General features: G+C 38.0%; 1 protein-coding gene across 3 annotated transcripts in view; it reads right to left on the reverse strand.

The window, feature by feature from the left end:
• The window catches only part of LOC145680697 (stimulator of interferon genes protein homolog), a 95,038-nt gene that overhangs the window by 18,041 nt on the left and 52,216 nt on the right, over positions 1-24,781 (reverse strand). The gene's annotated exons all lie outside the window — the stretch shown is intronic.

Consider the following 24,781-nt stretch of genomic DNA (forward strand, 5'->3'; position numbering starts at 1 on the left):
TAATGTATCTCTCATGAATGCTTAGAAACTCGTGGTGTTAGATATATAAAACTAAAGCAAAATATACAATCCGTTTACTCTTAAACAATCATGATTGTCTTTCGGTTTCACTTTACTCTAAAACACTTAAATTTATTTATTTATTTGTTGAAGTATATCCACATCTGACTATCACATTAAAATATTTACATATTTTACATCAATGGCTATCATTGCATATTTCCTTCATTTTATTTAGATTAGCGCGTCACTTGATTTACATCTAAAAGAAAGAAAACACATATTATCCTGGAACCACAAACTCCCACATCTGGTTTTGTCTGATGTCCTTTGTGTTATTAATTTATTTTATTATTAAGTTTGTTAGTACACATTTCCATAGTTTTAGGTATCATAATCTTTGTGTTTTATAAATAGATACTCATATATATAGTTCAGTGGCGCAAATCTGTCTTCAACATTGGGGGGACGGGTAAGACCGTTCCTATATATATATATATATATATATATATATATATATATATATATATATATATATATACACTAGTGTTCAAAAAGATAGCATAATTATGAAAAATGGGAAAACGTGGGAACACAGAATGGGAACAGCGGCATACAGCCGTCATAAAACAGTGCGATCAGAACTGACCTTGCCACGCAGAAGAAAGCGTACTGAAGGTCATACAAGAGCTGCTGGAGGGAGGGAAGAGAAATGCCCAAAGAAGAGCTGACAACAGCACACCACACTACAGTCGATTGCTGAGTCATGTGGAAAGCAGACGTGTTGGCAATAGTGTTAGTGCGTCGTGAAGGCTTTAACATGCTACGAGGACCTACATTGGACCCTGTCTTGCTGGGCAGGATAATCGGACGGCTGGAAGCTGAGCAAACACAAACGGAGGTGTCCAGAACACTGAATGTACCACAAAGTGTGATCTCAGGGCTGTGGCACAGGTTTCAAACCACCGGCAACATTGCACGTGCATCAATTCCGGGTCGCCCAAGAGTCGCAACCCCTCACAGGACCGGTATCTGTCGATATGAGCACGTCGGAATCGGTCGATGTCAGCACAACAACTGCCATCAAAGCTTGCAGCTGCTACAGAAGCACGTGTTTCAAGACAAACGGTGTACCAGCGACTGCATTAGATTGTTCTTTACGCAACACGCCCCGTCGTTTGTGTCCCTCTCTCTTTTTTGTGCAGCGCAGAGCCCGGTTAATGTGAAGCCAAAACCACAGGCACTGGACCATAGAGCAGTGGGGTCACGTTTTGTTCTCGGACGAGTCGCGAGTTAGCTTGCAGTCAGATTCTCGACGGACACTGATATGAAGAAAACAGGGGACGCGCTACAACCCACAGAACGTCATTAAAAGCGACCAATTTGGTGGTGGGGGTGTGATGGTTTGGGCGGGCATCATGCTGAATGTCCGTACTGACCTACACGTCTTTCAGGGCTGGACTTTGACTGGCCAAAGGTACCGTGATGAAGTGCTGGAACCGTATGTGAGACTGTTTCGGGGTGTAGTTGGACCATTATTCATATTTATGTATGACAACGCACGTTGTCATCTGGCAGCTGTGGTGGATAATTTTTTGGAAGAGGAAAATATTCGTCGCATGCCGTGGCCTGCACTGTCCCCAGACATGAATCCAATATAACATGTCTGGGATGCATTGGGAAGGCGGATTGCAGCCCGACAGCCCCCACAACGAACGATTCCGGACCCCTCTACTGCCCTTCGGGCGGAATGGCCAAGATACCGGCGGATCTCATCAACGAAGTGATCGCAAGCATGGAACAACGTTGTGCAGCCTGTGTAGCCACGTGGGGTGACTACACGCCTTACTCATGCTCTTGATCCACCACAAACTCATTTGTCTTCTCGCCACTCACATTGGGTCATTTTCAACTATGGTGAGTTTTGTCAAATCAAGGTGTTGGGACTGTGTGTTTTCTTCTTCCTTTCCACACTTTCAGGCATGTTTGGTCCATGTGGACTAGGATTCTGCTATCTTTTTGGACACCTGTATATATATATATATATATATATATATATATATATATATATATATATATATATATATATATATATATATATATATATATATATATAAGCAATGTTCAAAATATTTATGAAGTTGAAAAACAATGCTGTAGAGGATCAGGGAGCAAAGTTGCATTCAACATTGGGAGGCGGGCAGATTTGAGGTTTATTCTGGGGGAACATCAATTCATCTCACTTTCCTTTGTGGCAATCAGAACAAATCATCACATTCCTCCCCTAAAAAAAGAAAAATACATTTCAAATCGGATTATTGTGGGACAGTTCCCACCAGTTCCAAGATTGGAGGGGACATGTCCCTCCTCATCCCTCCAGGAATTTGCGCCAGTGATAATGGTTAAGGTAATAAAATTACAGCATTAACTTTGGATTTTCAGTCCACTAATATATGGGGAAATTGGCTGTTTTCCAACACCGTAGCTAGGATTATTTTTAGGAGGCAGTGAGAGGCCACTAAAGTTTTGAGAGGGCCATAAGTGTTTAAATACTATATATGGAGCCAGTCGATTCCTATTAACGACCAAATTTACAAATTTTGTGTCTTGATTATATGCATACAATTTTATATTAGAAATAGCTTTGTCCCCACGTGTTACTACATGTTAGCACATTTTGCGTTCGTCCTTCTGCGTCTTTCATATGAAATTCGTCTCATGTTGAAGCCGCTTGAAATTCGAATATCATATGGGCATCTTGGAGAAACCCCCATCCGTTTTGCTTCATTTCTGGTCAAGTTTGTAGAAACATTGTAACACGTGTTCCTACCACATTTAAGGGATTCCGTGAAATGGTAATTTTAACTTAACAAATGCAGCTTCTACATTTTTTCTTTTCCACCCCTTTTTCTTCCTTCTGGGTCTAATATTAGAAAACACCTAAACACTCTTTTTAAAGATCATTTTAAATGAAAAGTTTAAATTCCAAAGTTTGCTTCTCTTCCCTTAATGTATTCTGAGATATAGACATCTTTATATATATATATATATATATATATATATATATATATATATATATATATATATATATATATATATATATATATATATATATATATATATATATTAAAGTACTGAATGACAAATTAGCTGACTGATCAACACGGCAAAAAGCTTACTTAAGCTGGAAACTTGAAATTTTGAAAACTCATAGAATTTGTGACCACTAAGGAAGGAAGAGAAATAAGAGTGATAATTATTACAGTAAAATGTGCATATCTCCGAATCTCTAAAGGGTAGAAACATGAAAATTGGTATATAGACTTCCACTTTAAAATAACTATTAGATAGACACGTGTTTCGCCATTTTTTAAAAAAATATTTCCTGTACAAGCGAAGAAAAAAGATGGGAGAAAAAAAGAGTGGGGTTGCGATTGTTAAAAGATTTCGATATCTCGAAATTCCTTAAGATTAGAGACATATTGAGGATATGAAACTTGGTATATAAGCAACTTATTCAAAACAATTTGGTATATGCCACTGTGTTTCTGGAAATTCACCTTTAATGAGTTAAGGGGAGAAATTTTATTTATTTTTTTTCTCAATAGATCCTATATAAAATTACTTCGATGTTGACAGTCTCATCATCACGGGAAAATGGGTAAACCATTTGAAATTAATTTTTGAACATAGTTAACACTTGGGCCGAGATGGGTTTTTATCATTCAACTTGGATTGAAATTTATGTTTTAAGGGTTAAAGAGGTTTAAATTTTTCGCAAAGAACAATGAAATAAACATATTCTTGCCGTGCGAAGAATGGAAACAAAGGCTGAAATATGAGATACGAGGCCGTATGCCAAGCAAACTTTGGGGTCTAGGAGCGAAGTCGCCAGCTAGTCGAAGGCTTGTCATGATAATTGCAAACACATTTACCTCCCTGAACATGTGAGACATCGAGTGTCTGATGAAGCCAAAGTGTTAGTTGGCGAAATTGTAACACGTATGTAGTTTTTTTTTTATGTGAATATATTGTTTTGCTCAGCAAATAGTTTGTGTTTAAGTTGGCAGGATGTTATAAAATGGAAGGAAAATTCACAGAATGGGTGAAGCAGAGAAATCTGAAGTAACGAAATTAAGGATGAGGGATGGAAGCATCCAGGACCTAAATTTTGCAGCTACCATCTCAGCAATTGCTTGATTTCGATGAGGAAAACCCTGCTCATCAGGAAAATTCTGGCAAGCAATCTCATTGCATTTGTGCAGGCCTGGAATCGATTCCAGCGGATGACCATCCCGTGTAATATTTGTCCGGGGATTTCTGCGGTCATATCAGGCGAACGCTAGGAGGGTACCTTGAACCCATGTCCTAGCGATCACCTTCCGACGCCTTTCCATACAAAATTGGGGTCTAAGTCAAAGATAGCCCAGAGTCACCAATGAAATCGTCACTCGCTATATCTTGTGTTGATTATATTTGAAATCCTTTACAGATTCAGGAGCATGTTCTGTGAGCCGCTTCATCGTTGTTTCCAACAGCACACTCATTAAACTGTGTCAATGCTTTTGTATTGGTACTATTCTGGATCCAGTAGCTAATGTGTACATTACCTTTCATAATATGTATTGTGTGGCTTCGGACATACGATTGCTGTTATGCCATACAGAGAGCAGAAGAAGCAATGAAGCACGCAGAACATGTAACTCGAGAGAACTCGAGTGAGTAACCTGTGCAGCTGCAGAATGTTAAAGTGGTCCTCATATTGTACAAAATGTCTTATATTTGACTCAACTGCCCCCATGTAATACAAGCTTATAAAATGACGTGGACTGCTGTCGCATAGGAATTTGGAGGCATTCCAAATGCTAATGATTTTAGGGAAATGTCGGAAAAATTATAGGACTGCATCTCGATTATACGCTGAACACTATCAAGATCGACAAGCTATTTCCTACAAATCTTCTGCGGAGATTAGCAGCATGATTTTGACGGACAGGAAACATTCGTCGAAGCTATGGTGTCTGGAAAGGAGTCGTACAAAATGAAAACATGAACATTGACGTACTTGTAACTGTTGCAGTGAATCCATACGTATCTTCGCGACAAATCGCACTACAGCATTATGTCGGTCAAGGTAGTATACTGCGTATTCTGTGAAAATACAGTTTACGTCCGCACCATTTCTCTCTGTATCAGGAACTAACAAGGGACGTATGCGAACCGTGACAGCTAGATATTTATGAAAATTGGTCCCCTGACTAATTGTGGATTGCTAATCATCGTAGTGATAGTCACTAGGTGCGGAAATGCCTTGTTTACTCGCTACCTATAACATACACCAAGCAGTTACCGGATGAAGGTGTGCCGAATTATACCCCCAAAACGCAGGTAAAACGCAGAAAATGAAAACTGTATGCAGGTAACCTGATACCTACGGTAGGAGGACACGTGACCAAGAACACGGCAATAGTGTCACACAAGCAGTGTTGCCATCCTAACACAAACTTATAGTTTTTCAAATAGAACGTATACCATTTTATGCCATTGAAACAATTGTCATGAAACGTAAAAGAAAATAAGCAAAAGGTGTTTTATCAGTGTTGCCAAATAAGGGAGATATGAAGTTCTAAAGTTTAGAAATTATGGGGTCCATACGGAGAAACGAACAAAATCTACAAGAACAATAAGAAAATTGCAGAAGAAACAAATGTACAGTAGGGAGTAAACTACAGCATGCACAGGATCTAGTGACTAATGGGCTTGATACAGGACTCACCCAAAAAAGGGCACATGTTAGTGTAGTCGTAGAAAGAAGTCCCATGTGACATAATGCGGACATGTGAATAGCAAGTCTTCCTGTAGCGCAGCAATTCCAATGGCATTTCTGTGGAATCGATATCTCGGATCGTTCCCGAGAGCTATAAAACAAACTTTCTTGGGGTTGCAATCCTGCATAAAATCCTGCATGCTTTGCAAGCCACAGAAGCGACAGCGTAGTACCTGAAAGCAGAAAAGTTGTGGCAAGGAAGGTAACAAATCTGTGACAAGAAAAGTACGTCAGAATCGATTCGCAAAGATTAATAACCTGTGATAGGTGTCAGTCGAGAGTATAGGAAAAGTTAGCATGTCAGACAACAATGAAGACAAAACACACTGCATTCAGGTTGCCACAAAACATACAGGGACAAAACACAATACATGCAGGGACGTACGCAGGGGGTGGGTCCTGGGGGTCCAAACTTCCCCCCGAAATTTCGACTTTTTGTGTAAATTTAGTCTACTTAAAGGGGCAAGTTTAGGAATTTTAATATAAAATGCCCTCATATTGAGTTTAGATGCCTCCCAAAATAAATTCCTGCGTACCCCACTGTGTACAGGCGCAAAATACTTTAACATAATACACCAATACATACAACAGAAAAAATCATAGATAGTATGGGAAAATACTACCCAGACAGCAATTTAAACTTGCTGCAAGTTGCCACAAACTTGCTGTCGCAAGGTCAATTAGCTTGCCGCAAGCTATGCTATGCAAGCCAATTAGCTTGCTCTAAGCTTGTGGCAAGCTAGTTAGTTACATCTGGGCAAGGCTTGGGGCAAGCTTGTTTTCACAAGTTAAACACAAGTCAAATTATCTCAAACGCAAGCCAATTATAAGCGTATTCTCATCAATGGCAAGCTTTAATTAGCTTATTGCAAGCGAAACACACGCCAAACAAGTTACATGGAAGCTTGCAGTAATCGAATTTAGATTATACAGTATGAAATCAGCATAATTTAACCGTGTGACTAAATCTGTGGTACAATATATTGTCCTCTCAACTTCCCAGTTATTGAAGCAAATGCATAACCGTGAAAACACCGATACGCTTCTGCAAAACATCAAAATAAGCATAATTGTTACGTTTTAGTTGTGACAAGTAACGCGCCGTTGCTTCTTACAAATATCTAGTATGTTGCTATATTAGCCGCGAGTACTTGAAATTTCTACCTTTTTATATAAAAACGCAGAAAAATGTTTATACTTTAAACACAGCGTTCAGATAAAGTTTATACTGTAAGTTAAACTTGAAGTTTATATTAAAATATCTCCAACAGTTCTGTATTCTTTCGCGAAATAAGTAGGCTCAAACCTGCTGCCATCTATGTTCACATTTATGCTTTATACATAAATACTACAATTCGTTATGCCTCATGGTTACCGAAATATGAGGAAATAAAGAGCGACATTATAGGTACGTGGGACTAGAGTACTAGACGGCACAATTAAAAAAATATAATTAAGTTTGTCCTTTATTGAAGCTGAATGCTAACAAGACGCTAACAACGCGAACACTACCTTGTCGCCGAAAGTTAAGAGGTCAGCGTCACGTGGTTTTTGAGAACAACTGAAAATCGAACGCGCGCTGGCTTTTTACTTCAATCTAAAGAAAAGCGTCTCGCAAGTGAAGCGTGGGTTGCCCGCACTACAGCTTGCGCTAAGCAGAAATAAGCTTTTGTGTATAAGCCAAAGCGAAATAAAATCAAATAAAAGCGGCAGGCAAGCTTGCGGCAAGCAAACATGCTGTCTGGGTACATTTCTCGGCCTTGGCGTGCACTCGATATGACTCGATCAAGCTCGTTAGTCACTGGACACTGTGCGTGCTGTGGTTTAATCCCTACTGTACATTTGTTCCTTCTCCAATCTTCTGATTGTTGTACATTTGTTCATTTCTCTGTATGAACCCCATAATTTCTTAACTTTAGAGCCTCATTCTCTTATTTAGCAACACTGATAAAATACTTTTGCTTATTTTCTTTCACGTTTTATGACAATTGTTTAATGCCATAAAATGGTATACGTTCTATTTTTTTTAAAAAAACTATAAGTTTATGTAGGGATGGCAACACTGCTTATGTGACACTACTGTCGTGTTCTTGGTAACGTGTTTCCCTTCCATAGGTATCAGGTTACCTACATGCATTTTCAGTTTCTGCCTCTTTCCTGTGGTTTTGAGGTATAATTCGGTACATCCTCACCCGGTAACTGCTTGGCATATGTATTATACGTAGCGAGTAAACAAGGCATTTCCGCACCGAGTGACTATCATTACGGTGATTGGTGATCTACAATTAGTCAGGGTACTAATTTTCATAAATATCTAGATGTCATGGTTCGCAACATCCCTTGTAAGTGATGCTGACTGCAATTTATGGCTTCTGTTCTGCAACTGGGTACTCAACCAATTGCGAGAACAACTGAATTTCGCAGTCTTCGTTTTATGGACCGATGAAACACTTTCTGCAGTGATAACAATGAAAATCTCCACTATGCACATTACGCGTCAGGCGAGAACTCAATCGGCAATGACGATGGAGCATTAATGCATGGAGTGACATTCTAGGGACTCATTCTGCTATGGTTTCTTGACAATCATTTAACAGGGGCAATGCTTCGTGATTTCTTGCGAAACCATCTACAGCCGCTATTGGATAATGTACCTCTTCATATACGTCAGACGATGTGGTTTCAATTAGATGGCTATCCAGCACATAATGCTGCCATTTGTACGGAAGAGTTAAATGTTCTATTTGGTCTAGGAATTAATTCGTGCGGGTGGACAAGAGATGGCGCAACGAACGGAGCGTCCCACAGTTCCGTGTATCCACACATGTGTTGCAAACCCCTGTCATCGCGTATCGTTCGTAGTATAGGACAGTGGATTAAAGCGTCAACAACACCAGTTTGTAGTTAAGTGAACATGGCGCAATTTGTGCCTGATAAAGTGTTTTTGCGGGGTGTCCTGCTGCATTACTTTAACATGCAGAAAAGTGCAACTGAAAGTCATCGTATTTTGGTGGAAGTGTATGGTGACCACGCTCTAGCTGAGCGAACGTGTCAGAAGTGGTTTGCACGGTTTAGAAGTGGTGATTTCGGCTTGGCAGACCAAGAGCGAGCTGGACAGCCAAAAAAATTTCAAGACGAAGAATTGACAGCATTGCTCGAGCAGGATTCGTGTCAAACGCAGGAACAACTTGCAGCAGCATTAGGCGTTGATCAAACAACAGTCTCCAAACGCTTGAAAGCCATGGGAATGATTCAAAAGATGTCACATTGGGTTCCACATGAATTGAAAGACAGAGACGTTGAAAGACGAAAAACCATTTGCGAATTGCTGCTTCAACGACAGAGCAGAAAGGGGTTTCTGCATCGAATTATTACGGGTGATGAGAAGTGGATCCATTACGAGAACCCTAAACGAAAAAAGGCCTGGGTGAAACCAGGTGAATCAGGTCCATCACAACCAAAACGAGATATTCACTGTGCAAAGGTTATGCTGTGCATATGGTGGGATCAGGCCCGTAGTTACGGGGGGGCTAGGGCGGGCTCAGCCCCCCCTAAATTTTTTGCAGCCCCCCTAACTAAAACCATAGTTCGAATTAACGGGGGATGCCGGGGAAATTCCCCTTCGGTAAAAATTTATGTCCGGCTCGTATCACAGAAGTAACATAAATTTTCGCCTTCTACATTTACAGCAACAATACATAAGCATCCCCCTCTCGTTCGAAAGTTTAATTCGAACACTGACTGAAATGTTGGAAGAAATTGTATTTCCAAATGTATTCAAATTTACTTTTATTATCTCATTTAAAGTATTGGCCTATTTATGCGCTACGCTTCTTTGAATTGCTAATATTTATTTGAGGGTGAGTCTGTTTATATATATATATATATATATATATATATATATATATATATATATATATATATATATATATATATATAATGCTCCATGTGCAAACGACCTTCGCTGCAGGAGAAAAATAATTTATGGTTATTCTATCGGCAAACATGTATTTGTGTTCAGAAACAACATACTTTTACTCTGCGGACAAAGAGTTTACTTCTTCCTGTTCTTTTTGGAATTTGCAACTGAAAACATCCTTTTGCTGTGAGTCATTGACTTTCGGTTAATATGCGAGAGATTGAAAAGACAGCATCCCTCAACAGGGGGTCGCAACTGCTTCGCTCTAATAATCACACAGGTGTATGGGTTTGTTTTGTGTATATTGGACATGGAGAGAGAGAGGAGTGGGGGATTTTGACTACGTTTTATGTCACGTGATAACGGAGTAAGGAAAGTTTCCTTTTCTGAATTGTATTTACTCTTGTTGTGTTGTTAGTTGAACATGGTTGTAATTGAAAGTTGGTCGATGCTGGTTTCTGAAGATGCTCCGAAGTTCACTTGAAGAATGAGAATTGTAGTGTAGCAGCAACTTGACTATTTGTTAAATAACTTAGAATAATATATCTTTAAACTAAAGATAAGTTCGATTCACTTAATCTTTATCGGGGGTAAATCTATCTATATATATAAAAGAGAACGTACAAATCCTTTGTCCGCTCATCACGCTAATACGGCTGAACCAATTTCTTTTATTTTTGGGGGGTTATTAGGATTTGGACCCTAGATGGTTTTTATCATATCACTTTAATTTTCAATTACCAGTGTCTTGAGATAATTGACCATTCAGGTGTCCATTACGTACAAATCCTTTGTTAGTTCATCATAGGTATAAAAATAAACGTATGTATATGCAACCCGCATGACCGTGTCACTCGGCGGGTTAACATAAATGACAGGCGTTATAATGGTTTTTATCATATCACTTGAAAGCGAAAAAGTAAAAATTATCTAAGTAACAAAGTTTATTGCGTTCGGGGGTGACCGCAGCGAAGCGGGGCGGGTTAACATAAATGACAGGCGATATAATGTTAACATTTACTGCAATCTTCTATGGTTTTTATCATATCACTTGAAAGCGAAAAAGTAAAAATTATCTAAGTAACAAAGTTTATTGCGTTCCGGGGTGACCGCAGCGAAGCGGGGTGAACGCTGCTAGTAATTAGATACTTATATTAAAATAATTTAATAATTGTTGCCAATTTTTGGTGCCAGAATCAAATGTTCAAGCAGATCATTAGACGTAAGCCTAATCATGCAAAGTTAATATTTTGTAAATGAATATCTTGCAATCTTCTGGTATGTAAATAAAAAATGCAGCGGACTAAACGGAGGTAGTACAGGTTGCACTTATAGGAAAAACAAAATGTTCAATTAAAAATTGAACCTTATTAGATGATAATATGTATAATGCTTTATAAATTTGAAATTTTACCTTTGGCTTAAAACAGAGTGCGTTGGGGAGTTTAGCGTCTCTCTTCAGCAGGGAGGCTATAAAGAAACGGGACCTATAGCTTAAAGTAACATCCAAATCACTATCGGTTTGAATCCGAGGACTCCCAGTACGGTTTGAACCCGAATCCAGACGCACCGAAGGCGAGCGCTGTACCCATGAGGCTACGGGGTAGCCCACAAAAGTAACAATTTGTTAATGTAGTTTCATTTTGAAGAAGAGATATCTTCAATAGAAATAAGTAAATAGCTCTTTAAATAATTAGTTCTTAACTTAAACATTTTAGTACCTACGGGGAGCAACAGATCTCGAATTCTTATTTGTACAATGTAAAGAAGAATTTCATGTATACTTTGATATGAATTGTACTATACAAAGAAAATTTAATGAACTGTTACTCCTCTTATCAATTTCGTTTCGAGAAAGAAGATAACTGCGCTAGAACAGGGAACTTTTTTGGAGTTATTTCTTATTTGAATGCTCGAGTACCAGATCATAACAAATTATTTTTACTTAAACATGACTTTAGTAGCAATCATCCTAAATGATTGTTGATAGTATGTTCCAAAGAGTCTAGAACAGTGGTTCTCAAACTGGAGTCCGCGGACCCCAGGGGTCCGCGTGACCTCGCTACGGGGTCCACGACGTGTAAAAATTGAAATGTGTTGTGATAAAATGGAACTCACAGCTGTTATGCAAAAAGTATTTTTTCAGTTACTAAAAAGAAAGCAATTAGAAATTATACGTTTGTAAATTTGAATATTTTCTTTACTAAATTTCTGCCCTGAAGCCGTTCAACCTTTATATAGAACTCCTTCAGGTGAGAGGAATTCCTTCTTTGTTAGGGCATTTTTTCAAAAGGAGTTGTACATTAACTGAGTTACAAGGACATCACCAGAAACCTCGATCTGGACACAATTGTTTTAAGATTGGCAGCATCCAAAACAAGGAGACTTATACTGTGATAGTGTTGTTAGTGATTGTTCAAATGTACAACTTGTTTCTATTATAGTGTGCCAACATGAGGAGTGTATATATGCGTGTTGTGTTTGTGTTTCCTAATCTTATGAAATTTATAAATTTGTAGATAGCAAAAACCCATATACATATCATTATTTCTTTCGAACATCACCATAAAAAAAAAAAAAAAGATCAAAAAATGTTTAGATGTACAGTACAAGTGTAAAATAAAGCGCGTGATATTTAAAGAAATATAAAGTTACATGTCTAAGGAGATGTAAATAATAATACAGGTAAAATGTTAATTTCACTTTTCCAATATGCATATATTTGTTTATGCCACATGTATTTCAAAATATTGATTTAAGATTCTAAGACCCTTCTCTGTAGAATCTCTTTGAAGATAGTATTAAATCTCATTACTCTCTAGATGTTTTCAAGTTTCACAAATATTTTTTCAGTCATCAAAAATTAAAAAAAACGTATTTCCTGTACTAATTCTTTGGAAATTTTAATGATTGGTTCGTTCGGCCAACTATTTTTTTAACAAATATTTTTTTTATTTCCTTGAAGATGAGAAAACGGAAGAAATATTTTTTGCCATAACAAATAAAATAAAAAGGAGACACATAGTATTCTAGCTTTCAGGTACAGTTGTACTAACGCTATAGGGGAAAATTTTAATAATAATTCCTTCACGCTGTAGTTTTAGTTTTAAGAGCATAGAAATTATTCATCATCACACACAGAGACAGACATTATATATATATATATATATATATATATATATATATATATATATATATATATATATATTGTATAATGTCTGTGTCTCTGTGTGTGCCCACCCTAATTTACATTTAGCCCCCCCCCCTAAATTTGGAGGCTGGCTACGGGCCTGGGTGGGATATGAAAGGTGTGGTGTACTATGAGCTGCTGCAATCGGGTGAAACTATGAATGGAGAACGTTATCGACGACAATTAATGCGTTTGAAGCAAGCTCTGGCCAGAACACGACCAGAATGGGAGAACAGACATGATAAACTTATTGTTCAACATGATAACGCTCGCCCACATGTCGCAAAACCGGTCAAAACCTATTTAGAAAATGTCGGATGGGAAGTTTTACCCCACCCGCCGTATTCACCAGACGTTGCTCCTTCGGACTACTACTTGTTCGATTGCATGAACAACGATTTGATTGGACAGCGGTTTACTTCTTCAGAAGATATCGAAACATGGGTCTCTGACTGGATCGCTTCCAAGGATGAGGACTTCTTTCGCCACGGAATCCGTACATTGCCTGACAGATGGGCGAAAGTGGTGGCTAGCGATGGACAATATTTTTCTTAAGGTATTTATGTATTTTGTGTTTGTACTACAGCTTCAATGTGTGCGTACCAACCGCACGAATTAATTCCTAGACCAAATATTTCCGCAATGCTCGATCGGGAGAAGTTCCAATCCACAGTTTCCTCCGATATCTCCCTACCTTATTTGTATGGGCTATTTTTTCTAGGGTAGAATTAAAGGCCTTGTTACGTCAAAAGACTAACTATAATTCGCAACATGAAACAACGCATTACAATCGCATTCCGGAACATCAACGTGGCCAAGCTTGAAGCTGTTGTTTATAATCATGTATCGCTGTATTGCTGTTCGTGCACATTTACTTGAGCATTTGTGAGCAAAGACTCCATCGACTACACTCTGCAAAAGGTAAGACAATTCTTTAGCTATGTACTCATCTTTCTGAAATTGCTACATTGTAAATAACCAGGTTCATTCCCCAATGCTTTGCTCAACCCTTTGGTAACAGCAGATTCGCTAGACTTTTCTTCGTTTCGACCAATTGTATCATTTCCTTTTGTTATAGCATCATAAAAGTATCTCATCATTTTACTTTTATCCACCAAACAAGCTTCTGTAGTAGCCATATGGTACCAAGTGTCATGAACTATTGTCTATGAAAGTGATCCAATATTTAACGCTTTCTTCAACCCAAGTAAAATCAACTTTTTTTTTTTTTTTTTTTTTTTTTTTTTTACATTTTGAAGATGGTTGCCCCATAGAGGTAATTCCGAGACGCCACTGTCTTAGAAAAATGCACCGTTTATTTCAACATATACATTTTTGTACTTCGCTTTAGTTTCAAACAATAACTTGTTATTCCTTTGGAGTTGCAGCATGCAGAAATCCTCATATTGGCCTAATAATGAACTTGTGTAGCAGCCACACGGTAAGAAATATGGCAAAGTGTTCCCTTTCAAAGTTGTTCAAAATTTATCGATTGTTTCAACGGGGCCAAACAGACCCCTGTTTTTATTTAAAATTTTGAAGTTATACCCCCGTAGATGTATTCCTGAGACATCCTGATTTTATAAGCATCAACACGTGATTCAGCACATGCACTTTGGTATTAGATCTAGCATTTTTTGTTTCAAAGATTTCAGTGAACTAGGAGCTGAGTTAAGGCCCTGTTACGGATTTCGTGAATCATCCTGTATATGATTATACAGACAGGTGCAAGTTGCTTGGGAACGCAAAATTATTCCCAATTGGGCCCCTCAATTCCTATGTACAGCCCTGGTGGTAGTAGTAGTAGTAGTAGTAGTAGTAGTAGTAGTAGTAGTAGTAGTAGTATGAATGGGACTTATCTCAAGCATATGAAATACTTCACGTATAAACAGAGAAGAAATAATTTCTTCCCCTCCCCCTCGTACATTTTTATAATTATATGATGTAAACAGCGCAAAACAAGTTTAGTCGCCAACGCACGTGTGTTTATTGCATGCACTGCATTAAGTCATGGAGAAGTGAATGCAGTTCTTGTGATGAATACGTAATCCCTGCGACACACACACAGACACAAAGATAATATAGTACTTGCACAATGCAATTCTTTGCATGTTATCTTCGTCACAAATATTCTCAAGGCTAAATATGATGCAGACGCGGGTTGCGAACTATACATAATTTCACTTTCTAAGCGAACGTGCAATCTAAGTACTAAATTACGCAAAATGCAAGGTTTCGATGAAAAGTGAAATAGTTTATTCTTAAATCTACTGCTATATGAGGAGTCGCGAGGAAGAAAAAACGCATAATTGGCGCGTTTTAATTTTTACACCGTATACATTTAGAAAATAGTACGACGTTCCAACCCTGCCTCGTCACAACTTCTATATAATTCGGGACATTCCCACAATATGCGGGACAAGCTGTGTCGCCCGCACACTGCTAGCTGGGCTGGGAGCCAACAGCCAAGGAGGCGGGTCAGAGCACTAAACACTACTCATGAAAACTTATTATTTTTAGAAGTCAGACGGTATCTCTCATGTTTTCTTATCAACTAAATAATAAAAGAGAAATAATTCAGTGCATGTCAACGGTATTGGTACCGTTACTATTGATGACTTTTAATCTGAGTTTATACAACAGGTCAGAATTTTCATTTTTTGTAACTTATGCTTGATCGGCAACTTGCCAACTTCCAGAGATAAACATAACTGTTATTCTGGGGCGTATTTAGGGGGTAACAGGCTCAAGTCTCCCTCGAAATAAATTTGTTGGTTTCTCCTATCAAACTTTCGACCGATGTTGGTTGTGATTCAAGTTGGCCGTCGACAGTAACATCAAAACTAAGATAAGAGGAGCTGATAACCGAAACCAACAAATATATATATAAAAAGAGGGTTAATGTTTGAATTAAAGAAAATCAAGAGGGAATAAGTAGTTCGGGAAATTAGACGGTTAGATTCACTGCGAAATTGTCACACACATCACAAAAGATTCACCAGTCTGTACGTCTTGCCATTAAAACTTCAATTTATACATAAATTAAAATATATTTAATTCTCAAACTCAGGTGGGCAATTGCCTCCCCTTATTGTGCATAGACCTCACGAAACAAAATCCTAAACACGCTACTGCTGTTATTATTATTATTATTATTATTATTATTATTATTATTATTATTATTATTATTATTATTATTATTATTATTATTATTCTCTTATTAACCTTTAGATTCGGTTCATACGAGCAGAAAAGTCTGCTGCGGGTCCGCAACGAACTCAAGCGGGCGTTTCAGTCTAACATAGAAAACAGTTTATTTTATTTTCAGCTACAGTTGTCTTCCATCTTTATTGATTTACGCAATGACGAAGACAAGCTCTTTAATTATTTTCGCATGAACAGCACTTTGTTTGATGAACTCTTTAACGAAAATAAGTTAAGTGATAAAATTAAAGTAGAAGGTACTATCATAAAACTTCAAACACCACCAATTCAAATGTTAGCTGTTACATTAAATGTAAGCTAATTATGTTGACGAACTATCGTTTGTATGAATGCAGAAAATAAGAAATTCGGGGACCTATTCGTAGACATTTTCAATTGTTATTACTAGTTTTCAGTTTCAGTCCACTAGCGTGGTTTAACCATCGCATGACTAATTTCGATTTTTTGACATTTGTTAACAGCTTTAAATTAAAAATTAGACACTTATTTGAGCGTTTCCAAATATTTCGCTCCTAAGGGGGTAAAAGAGGCATTTCAGTAACAGTAAAATTCCCTTTATTTATTCACAAAGAGCCGAATGTGAGAATTCACTTCGGTTAGAGATCTAAAATTCGGAATGTAAACCCCTAAATAAAAATAATGGAGCACAGGTTCCAGTATTTTTGATTTTTTTCTCTTGAAGAGGAGAAAGAGAATTTCTATAGTAGTGGGCTCGCTGTGGCTCAGTAGTAGTGCATTCACCTCTGGTGCCTGGTGTCCCTGGTTCGATCCCAGCTCGCGTTAAGTGAGCTTTGTTGTGGACAAACATAGTGTGCTTGGGTTTTCTCGGGTTCTCCCGTTTCCTCCCACTTTCTTCATTCTACCATTTCATTCATTCTCATCATTACAGTTTCCTTTAGCCTACCCGGCATAAATGTGGGACGTGAAACTCAAAGATTCCATTTCATTTCTATAGTAGTGAAATCTTCCTTTATATATTGAAAAAGTGTTCAATATGAGGATGCGTTTAAATTGGAAATGTGCAATTTCGAATGTAAACACTTAAATAAAAATATTGGATTTAGTGTTTTCGAATAGTCCACTTCTAAGGTGGGGAAAGTGGAATATTTTTATAATTGTAATATTTCCTTTTATTTATTCACGCAGTGCCGTGTGTGAAAGTCCCTTAAGTTAAAGATGTGAATTCCAAATATGAACTCTTACATAGAACAATGGAACATGTTTCAAGGCTTTCGTATATTCCACTGCTAAAAGAGGAACGGCGGTCATTTATATCAAAATTTGCACTTATTTATTTACAGTCTAAGTGGATAGGAGAGTTCAAAATTTATGCCAAAAATAGAGTATCTATTGGCAAGATACTCTATGAGTTCCATGACAAGATTTTAAGTATTCTTTATGTCAAGAAACATTCAGTTGCTATCTGTAAAATAGCAAGGATGTGCACAATATTATCAATTATACGAGAACCAATAATATTTTTCTTACGCATCCAGCACACTTTTTCAAAACTTCATGAGAACCCTGATGTTCAACTAATTTTCTTGTTAAATCTAATATTTTTAAAATTTAATACGTTAACAATGGACGACAAATTGTCAGCCGAAAAACGATGGTTTTTTTTCTATTTTCTGTTCTGCTATTATGTTGATGGTTGTTTTGAACTTCAGCGTCCCTTTTCAGTACAGTGGTTATATAATGCGTGACCTCGACCTAAAGTATAATTCTGTGTTACAAATGGTCCATTCATTCCGGAGTGAGTGATATAAGAAATCTCATCAGGGAACTGCGTTAACAATAGAGGCCTGTTCTCCAAGCCTATTTGTTGTCTATTGTTGTTAATATCACAATAAAGTGTTCATAGTCTCGCTGCTGAAACGTGGTGTTAAATGAAAATCAAATGTAAATACTACATAAATTTATTATTATTATTATTATTATTATTATTATTATTATTATTATTATTATTATTATTATTATTATTATTATTATTATTATTAATTACATTCGCTCAGCTGCGTAACTCTCAGCCAGTGCCTTGAGCATTCAAAACCGGCGAGGTATCATCGTTGGGAATGTTTATTTTTTTATTTTCATATCCTTTATTTCATAAGTAAAAGAAAAAGGAAGAAAAAATAAAGGGAAGGGAATGTCAGGGACAACTACAGACACAGGATTGATAAATGAAAAACAAAACAAATCAAAAAAATGAAAAACAAAACAATTAAGACTTAACGATATCTTAACTCTACTTTTAAGGTGTTACTATGTCACTATGTAGTAACACAACATGAATAATAGGTTCTCACATTAAAAAGGAATAATAATACATATCAATGTTGATTTTTCTTCTTTGTTTTTTTCATTAAATTTCTCATATACGGTCTCACACACCTTGTTCCATGTCTCTCGTTTTTTATTTCTGTCTCTATATTTTTCGCACTTTAAATTTCATATCTCGGGATATTTTTGTATTTCGTTTATGAATAATTCTACGCAGTGTTCGAAGTGGAAAAAGAGCAGAGGCGGTATGTTTTATTATGATTTTGACTCAGCATACCGGCTATTCAAATATTGTCTTGATCATTGGAAAACCAGAGACGGTATATGTCCTCATTACTGAAAAACCAGAGGGTGTATAGCATACCACCGCATACCATCTCACTGGTTCTACATCCAGTTCCGGTTCTTCGCTTTCCATTTCTGCGGGCCCGGGAAACAGTGTTGCCAACAACCTATGAAGAAAATAGGCTAGATGGCTTTCAGAAATAAGCTTTTTTACGCAAAAATAGCTAGATTTTGAACTGCTAACCTATAATCCACATTGTACACTGAGAAAAAAAATGTAGGTGGCGTACTTAAAAAGGTAGGTTGCATGCATACATGACGTTAGATTGCACCAAACATTCTCCAGCGGTTTACGTCAGTCAAAAAACATGATACTGTCTTAATTAGAATTTGTTTCTTTTTAAGCTAAGGTAACTGCAGGTATATACGCGAGTGTAGCTAAATACGACAAATGTTCAGTGCTACGACGTTTCCGACGAAATCCGCTAGAATGCGCATCCAATATGTGCCACGTCTTGGACAAGTCCGATTTGACGAATACTCCGGGAGACAGCACTAAGAATGCCACGCCGTGCAGTGTTGTTTGTTTCGGGAAGGTTCCAGTGTTGCCAACAACCTATGAAGAAAATAGGCTAGGTGGCTTTGAGAAATAAAGCTTTTTTACGCAAAAGATGGCTAGATTTTGAACTGATTGTACACTGAGAAAAAATGTAGGTGGCGTACTTAAAAAGGTAGGTTACATGCATAATTCCTGTAGTTTTTGGACTTAACGTACAGCAGACGTATAACTGAAAACTCATGTTTTATAATACTTTCCGTATAAGTGTTCCATCTATACGTACTTTCCGTATGAAACAATATAGGTGGTCAGGATATCACATACAAATGGACGTATATAACATATAGCTGAGAAATGTAACATAAATATATGTATGTGATATACGGAAAACTGTTAGATGTCAGACATCCTGCAACAGCATGATGTAACATCTAAGGGCAGTGCCTATGTAGCATACGGATAACGTATGCTCCATACTGATTTCTGTTGTAAGCAAGAGGACTCCTTATATTTGTGCAATATACCGCTGTCCGGTGAAAGTATTTTTCTCAGTGTAGATTTTAAACCCCTTTTTGTGTGTAAGATTATAAGTGGGTTATAGTAAAATTTGAAATGTTGAATTTTATTCGCTGAAGACTAACAAGCAATATACATGGCTTTAAATTACAATAAAATCCATCAACAATTCATCCGATTTGTGAAAGTCAACAACAATATTATTATTTGAATTGAAATAAGTTATCAGCGCAGCTAGCCGAGGCGCTGGAACTGCATGCACAATCGTTCGATTGTGGATTGGTAGTGTTTATGTACACCGCCATTGTCCCAATTTTCAGTAGTACTTTCGCCAAGTCATACTTCTTACAAACACTTCTTATTTCTTCGTACACCGACACGAATCATTATGATTGCATTGAAAGTCTTCAAGCTGATTAGATATCCTATTTCTTTCCTTCAATAAACATAAACAATCTTTGTTACTTGAAGAACCAAACAGTTTACTAAATTTATATTTTAAAAAAACTTTCATTCTTTTAATGAAATGCGAAAATTAAAATAATTAAAAAGTGGCAAACGGTACCGTTACGGTAGCGGCATTAAAATTCTTTCTGGGTCGATATAAGAAGGGTAATTTTTTTAAAAAATTACACTTTATTTTCACAGAAAAAGTATTTTTAGAATTAATTTAACGGCTAATAAAAAGACAAGAATGGCAAAAGAGTTTATAAAATAAGCTATATTTAAGGCTATAAGCATTTCATAGATGTGTATAGGTAAATGCATCTCCAAATATGCTAGATTTAGCCAAAAATAGGCTAAATTGGCATCACTGCCGGGAAAGTCTGCTCGAGTGGCTTGACTTATTGCCAGCAATGGTTTGCCGACCCGCCACACCTGCGCGGGCCAGCAGTCCCCGCAATTCAATTTTTGCCAGCTACGGATCCGCAGCACAGTCGCACTTGAAAGTCTGCTCGTGTGGCATGAATGATAAGAACCAATGTATTTCCGGCTCGCGCGGGTCCGCAGCAGAAAAGTCGCAGCACGTATTATATAGCCTCTGTGCTGAAAAGGGACGGTGAAATCCAAAACAACCATCAACATAATAGCAGAACCGAAAACAAAGAAAACGTCATTTTTCGGCCGACAATTTGTCGTCCATTGTTAACGTATTAAATTTTAAAAACATTAGATTTAACACGAAAATTAGTTGAACACCAGTGTACTCATGAAGTTAGAAAAAAACGTGCTGGATGCGTAAGGAAAATATTATTGGTTCTCGTATAATTGATAATATTGTACAGTGTAGTGTACAACAGTGTAGCCACAATCCATCCAACATGTCCGTAATTCAGAATAGGGCGTAGGAAAACCTTATATGTATTCATAATTATATTGGGTTTCAGTACACAGGACCTTCCAGTGAGACTTTTTAATAAGTCTATTGTAGGCTTTAGTTGTGACTGTTCGAAGATGCTGTTTCCAATTACATAGTTATCGAATGTAAGTCCCAAATAGGTTACTGTTGATGTGCCTGGATGGAAGTTTGGTCTATGTGGAGTGAAAGGCGGTCAGGATCTTGATGGACTCTTGATGTTCTTTTCGGAGGAATGAAGACAATACCTGTGTTTTTGTGGTATTGATCGTTAGTGTCATTTGCTATACCAGCGAAAAAAAATATTAATTGCTGACTACAGAGCAGTGTTGATGGATTGGATAGTTGATCCTAAGGCAAGGGAAGCAGTGTCATTGGTGTATTGAAAGAGAGCTGGAAGTGCAGGCATCTGTAACAGAGAAGATAAAGAAGTGGTGACAAACACGATCCTTGAGATACTCCAGAGTGAAGAAAAATAGGATGTGAGAGACAGTTATTTATTGATACAGATGAGAGGCGGCCAAATAAAAAGTTGTAGATCAGTCGTTTATATATGGGACAGAAAATATGATATAAATTAATTTTTATATAAGTGCGAGGTGCTATATCCTGTCAAATGCTTTCTCGAGGTCAAATAATACAAGGTATGATGGTTTAACCGAGTTATAGTGTTGTGTAATTATAGTGGTTAAACGAAGTAGTTGATCGTTGATGGAATAACCTGGATCAAATCCTGCTTGGTAAATAGGGAGAATCTTGTGGCTTTCGATATATACATGCAGACATCTTACTAGAATACGTTCTACAATTTTACTAAAAGTAGATGGTAATTGGATCGGACGGTAAGATGATAAGTTGACAAGAGGTTTGTTTGGTAGAGACTGTTTTACAAGCCATTTCAATATATATAAGGCTTGGATTTTAGTAATGTCAGCACTGTTATACATGTATTCGGGAACAACGCAATTCATTACATTTCATGCCAGCGGTAGGTTAGATGTTGATCCTCCCTCAGAGCATATGAACTTGCCTACCCGTCCCTCCATGCGCGCGCAGCGCCATCAGTTAGAAGACAGTTGAGTGAGTGCTCTTTGACTACAGTCACGCTGCGTGATTGCTCAATACAGTCATGTTTACGAAGCAAGATCAGAGTAGCTGCTTGAAAATTGAATGCGCTACAGGTAGGAATGTAAAACACTGCTACGAAGTATTGCAAGATGTTTGCGGTGCAAGTGCATTACCATACCGTCCCTCAAAGCCTTTAATGTCGGACGACAAAATGTCACAGACACGCCTCGCTCTGGCCATTCTCCTGTACGTGAAGAAGATGTGCAAAACATGAATGCGTTAGTTCTAGCGGATCGGAACGTCACGATTCGTCAATTGGCCAACGATACAGGACTAGCGCATTTGACTGTGCTGAAGATTCTGAAGAAGAACCTGGGATTGCGTAAAATCACCACAAAGTGGGTTCGACATGACCTAACTGAACAACACAAGTGGCTGTGAATGATACCGCTCGAACACACTTGGAGCGCTATCAACGTGAAGGTGAGGCCGTCTTACGGAGGATCATTGCTATTTTTGAGACCTGGGCCAGAGCGTATGAACGGCAATCAAACGAGTGGCATCATCCTGGGTCAACGAGAAAAACAACAGTTCGGAATAACCCAACCAATGTGAAAGCTATGCTCATCATTGCATACGACTGGGATGGTGTAATCGTAAACCATACCGTTCCCAAGGACACACCGTTGGTGAAGAGTACTACTGCAATTTTTTGCAAAACAATCTGCGAGCAGCTGTAAGACGAAAACGACGACACTTCCTGACGAACCCACCCACATTCTGCATGACAATGCAAGGGCACATTCAGCAGGTGTGGTCACTGATTTGTTGCATCGTTGGGGCTGGGAAGCGCTGTATCGTTCCCCGTATTCTCTAGATTAGAGTGCGACTACGACCTCTTCCCGAAGATGAAGGAACCACTTCGTGGGACACGCTTCCGTACAGCTGCTGATCTCCGGGCGACCGATTGCTCCATCCGCACTATCCAGAGGTAAGGCACTGCCAACGGCATCCAGCGGCTTTCACATCGCTGGGAACGCATAATTCACAATGCTGGTGATTACATCGAGGGCCTGTAAAACTTCGAACCTTGATAGGTACTCTACTTCTTAAGATATATACATGGTTTCAGATCAAGAGAACCCTGGTTCCAGGAATTCACAGATCACTCACATGGCTCTGACCCTTGTCAACTGGCCATAAATTTAAGAAAACAAGAGGCGACCTTCGGTTAAGCCACATTGTCACGTTAGAAGAACTTGTAGCTGTCATAAAAAAATCTTGAAACCCGATCTTTCTATGTACTCTTTACATGTTACAACTTCTTGAAGGCAAGAAAGGTTTCTCCACACATGCAGCACTGCACTGTAGTGGACAACAGTGAACCTCCTCATTAAAAACGTGTATTTTGGCACACTTCCCCTCCCTGTTCAAAAGAATCCGTTGTTTCGGAAGCGGCGAAACTGTTTTTTCTTTTATGTCAGCGCTAGGGCGATAGCAGATAGCAAACAAGACGTCCCAAAAAGTTGCGCATCGTTTAACTCCTTGCAAGATGGAAAAAATGTTTTATGACCCTTTCAAGACTATGTGTACACGGTGAAATATGGTAGGGTTTCAAGATTTTTTTTTTTTTTTTTTTATGACAGCTACAAGTTCTTCTAACGTGACAATGTGGCTTTAGAAACAGAAAAAGAGATTGCCAAATGTCCCCTTTTCTCAAGATTTCTTTCAGCCTTGAATCACTCTTCGTGTTAGTGTGTTCGGTTATAATTCGCTACAATGTCAATGTTTTTCCGACCTTGGTTAAACAATAACACTCGTAACCAGCAATATTTGGACGAAAATCCGGAGCCCGGGCCTTCTTCGCCAAGAACTCCGACGAAAGAAGATAATGCCAACGCACTACAATTTATCGCCTACTACGAAGTATGGGTTTTAAATATAAAACCTCGGTGAAAAAATGTATTCGTAGTGAATCACCACATGTAATTGCATGACGATATAGATACTTGCATAGTATCGATAATCTTCGTGCTCAGGGTTATGCAGATGTGTACCTCGACGAAACGTGGTTTGATAGTAACTACTGTCGGATGAAGAACTGGACAGACGATTCGGACAATTGTGCTGTAACGAGTCCTAGGAATAAAGGTGATAGAATTGTTATTCTACATTGCGGGGCGCTTTCAGGTTTTATTGACGATGCGCTTCTAATAACACACAAAACAATGGCTGATGCTCCAGCAGATTACCATGGTAGCATGAATGCAGGTATGTTTGAGAATTGGTTTGAGGAGAAACTATTGAAACGCCTTGAGACACCATCTGTAATTGTTATGGACAATGCCCCGTATCACAGTCGTGTTCTTAACCCAAAACCAACCTTTTCCTGGAAGAAAAGTCAAATTCTTAACTATATGACCTTGCATAATATCCCCATTCCTAATCCTGTTCCTATAATTTCTGTTCTCCTTGAAGTTATAGAAAGAACACCTCTGTTACCGACAGAAAAAAGAAATATGCGGTGGACGAATTAGCTGCAAAAAATGGGC

The sequence above is a fragment of the Thermobia domestica genome, chromosome 3 (genome assembly GCF_964235325.1).
Source record: "Thermobia domestica chromosome 3, izTheDome1.hap1.1, whole genome shotgun sequence".
In the NCBI taxonomy this organism is placed as follows: Eukaryota; Metazoa; Arthropoda; class Insecta; order Zygentoma; family Lepismatidae; genus Thermobia; species Thermobia domestica.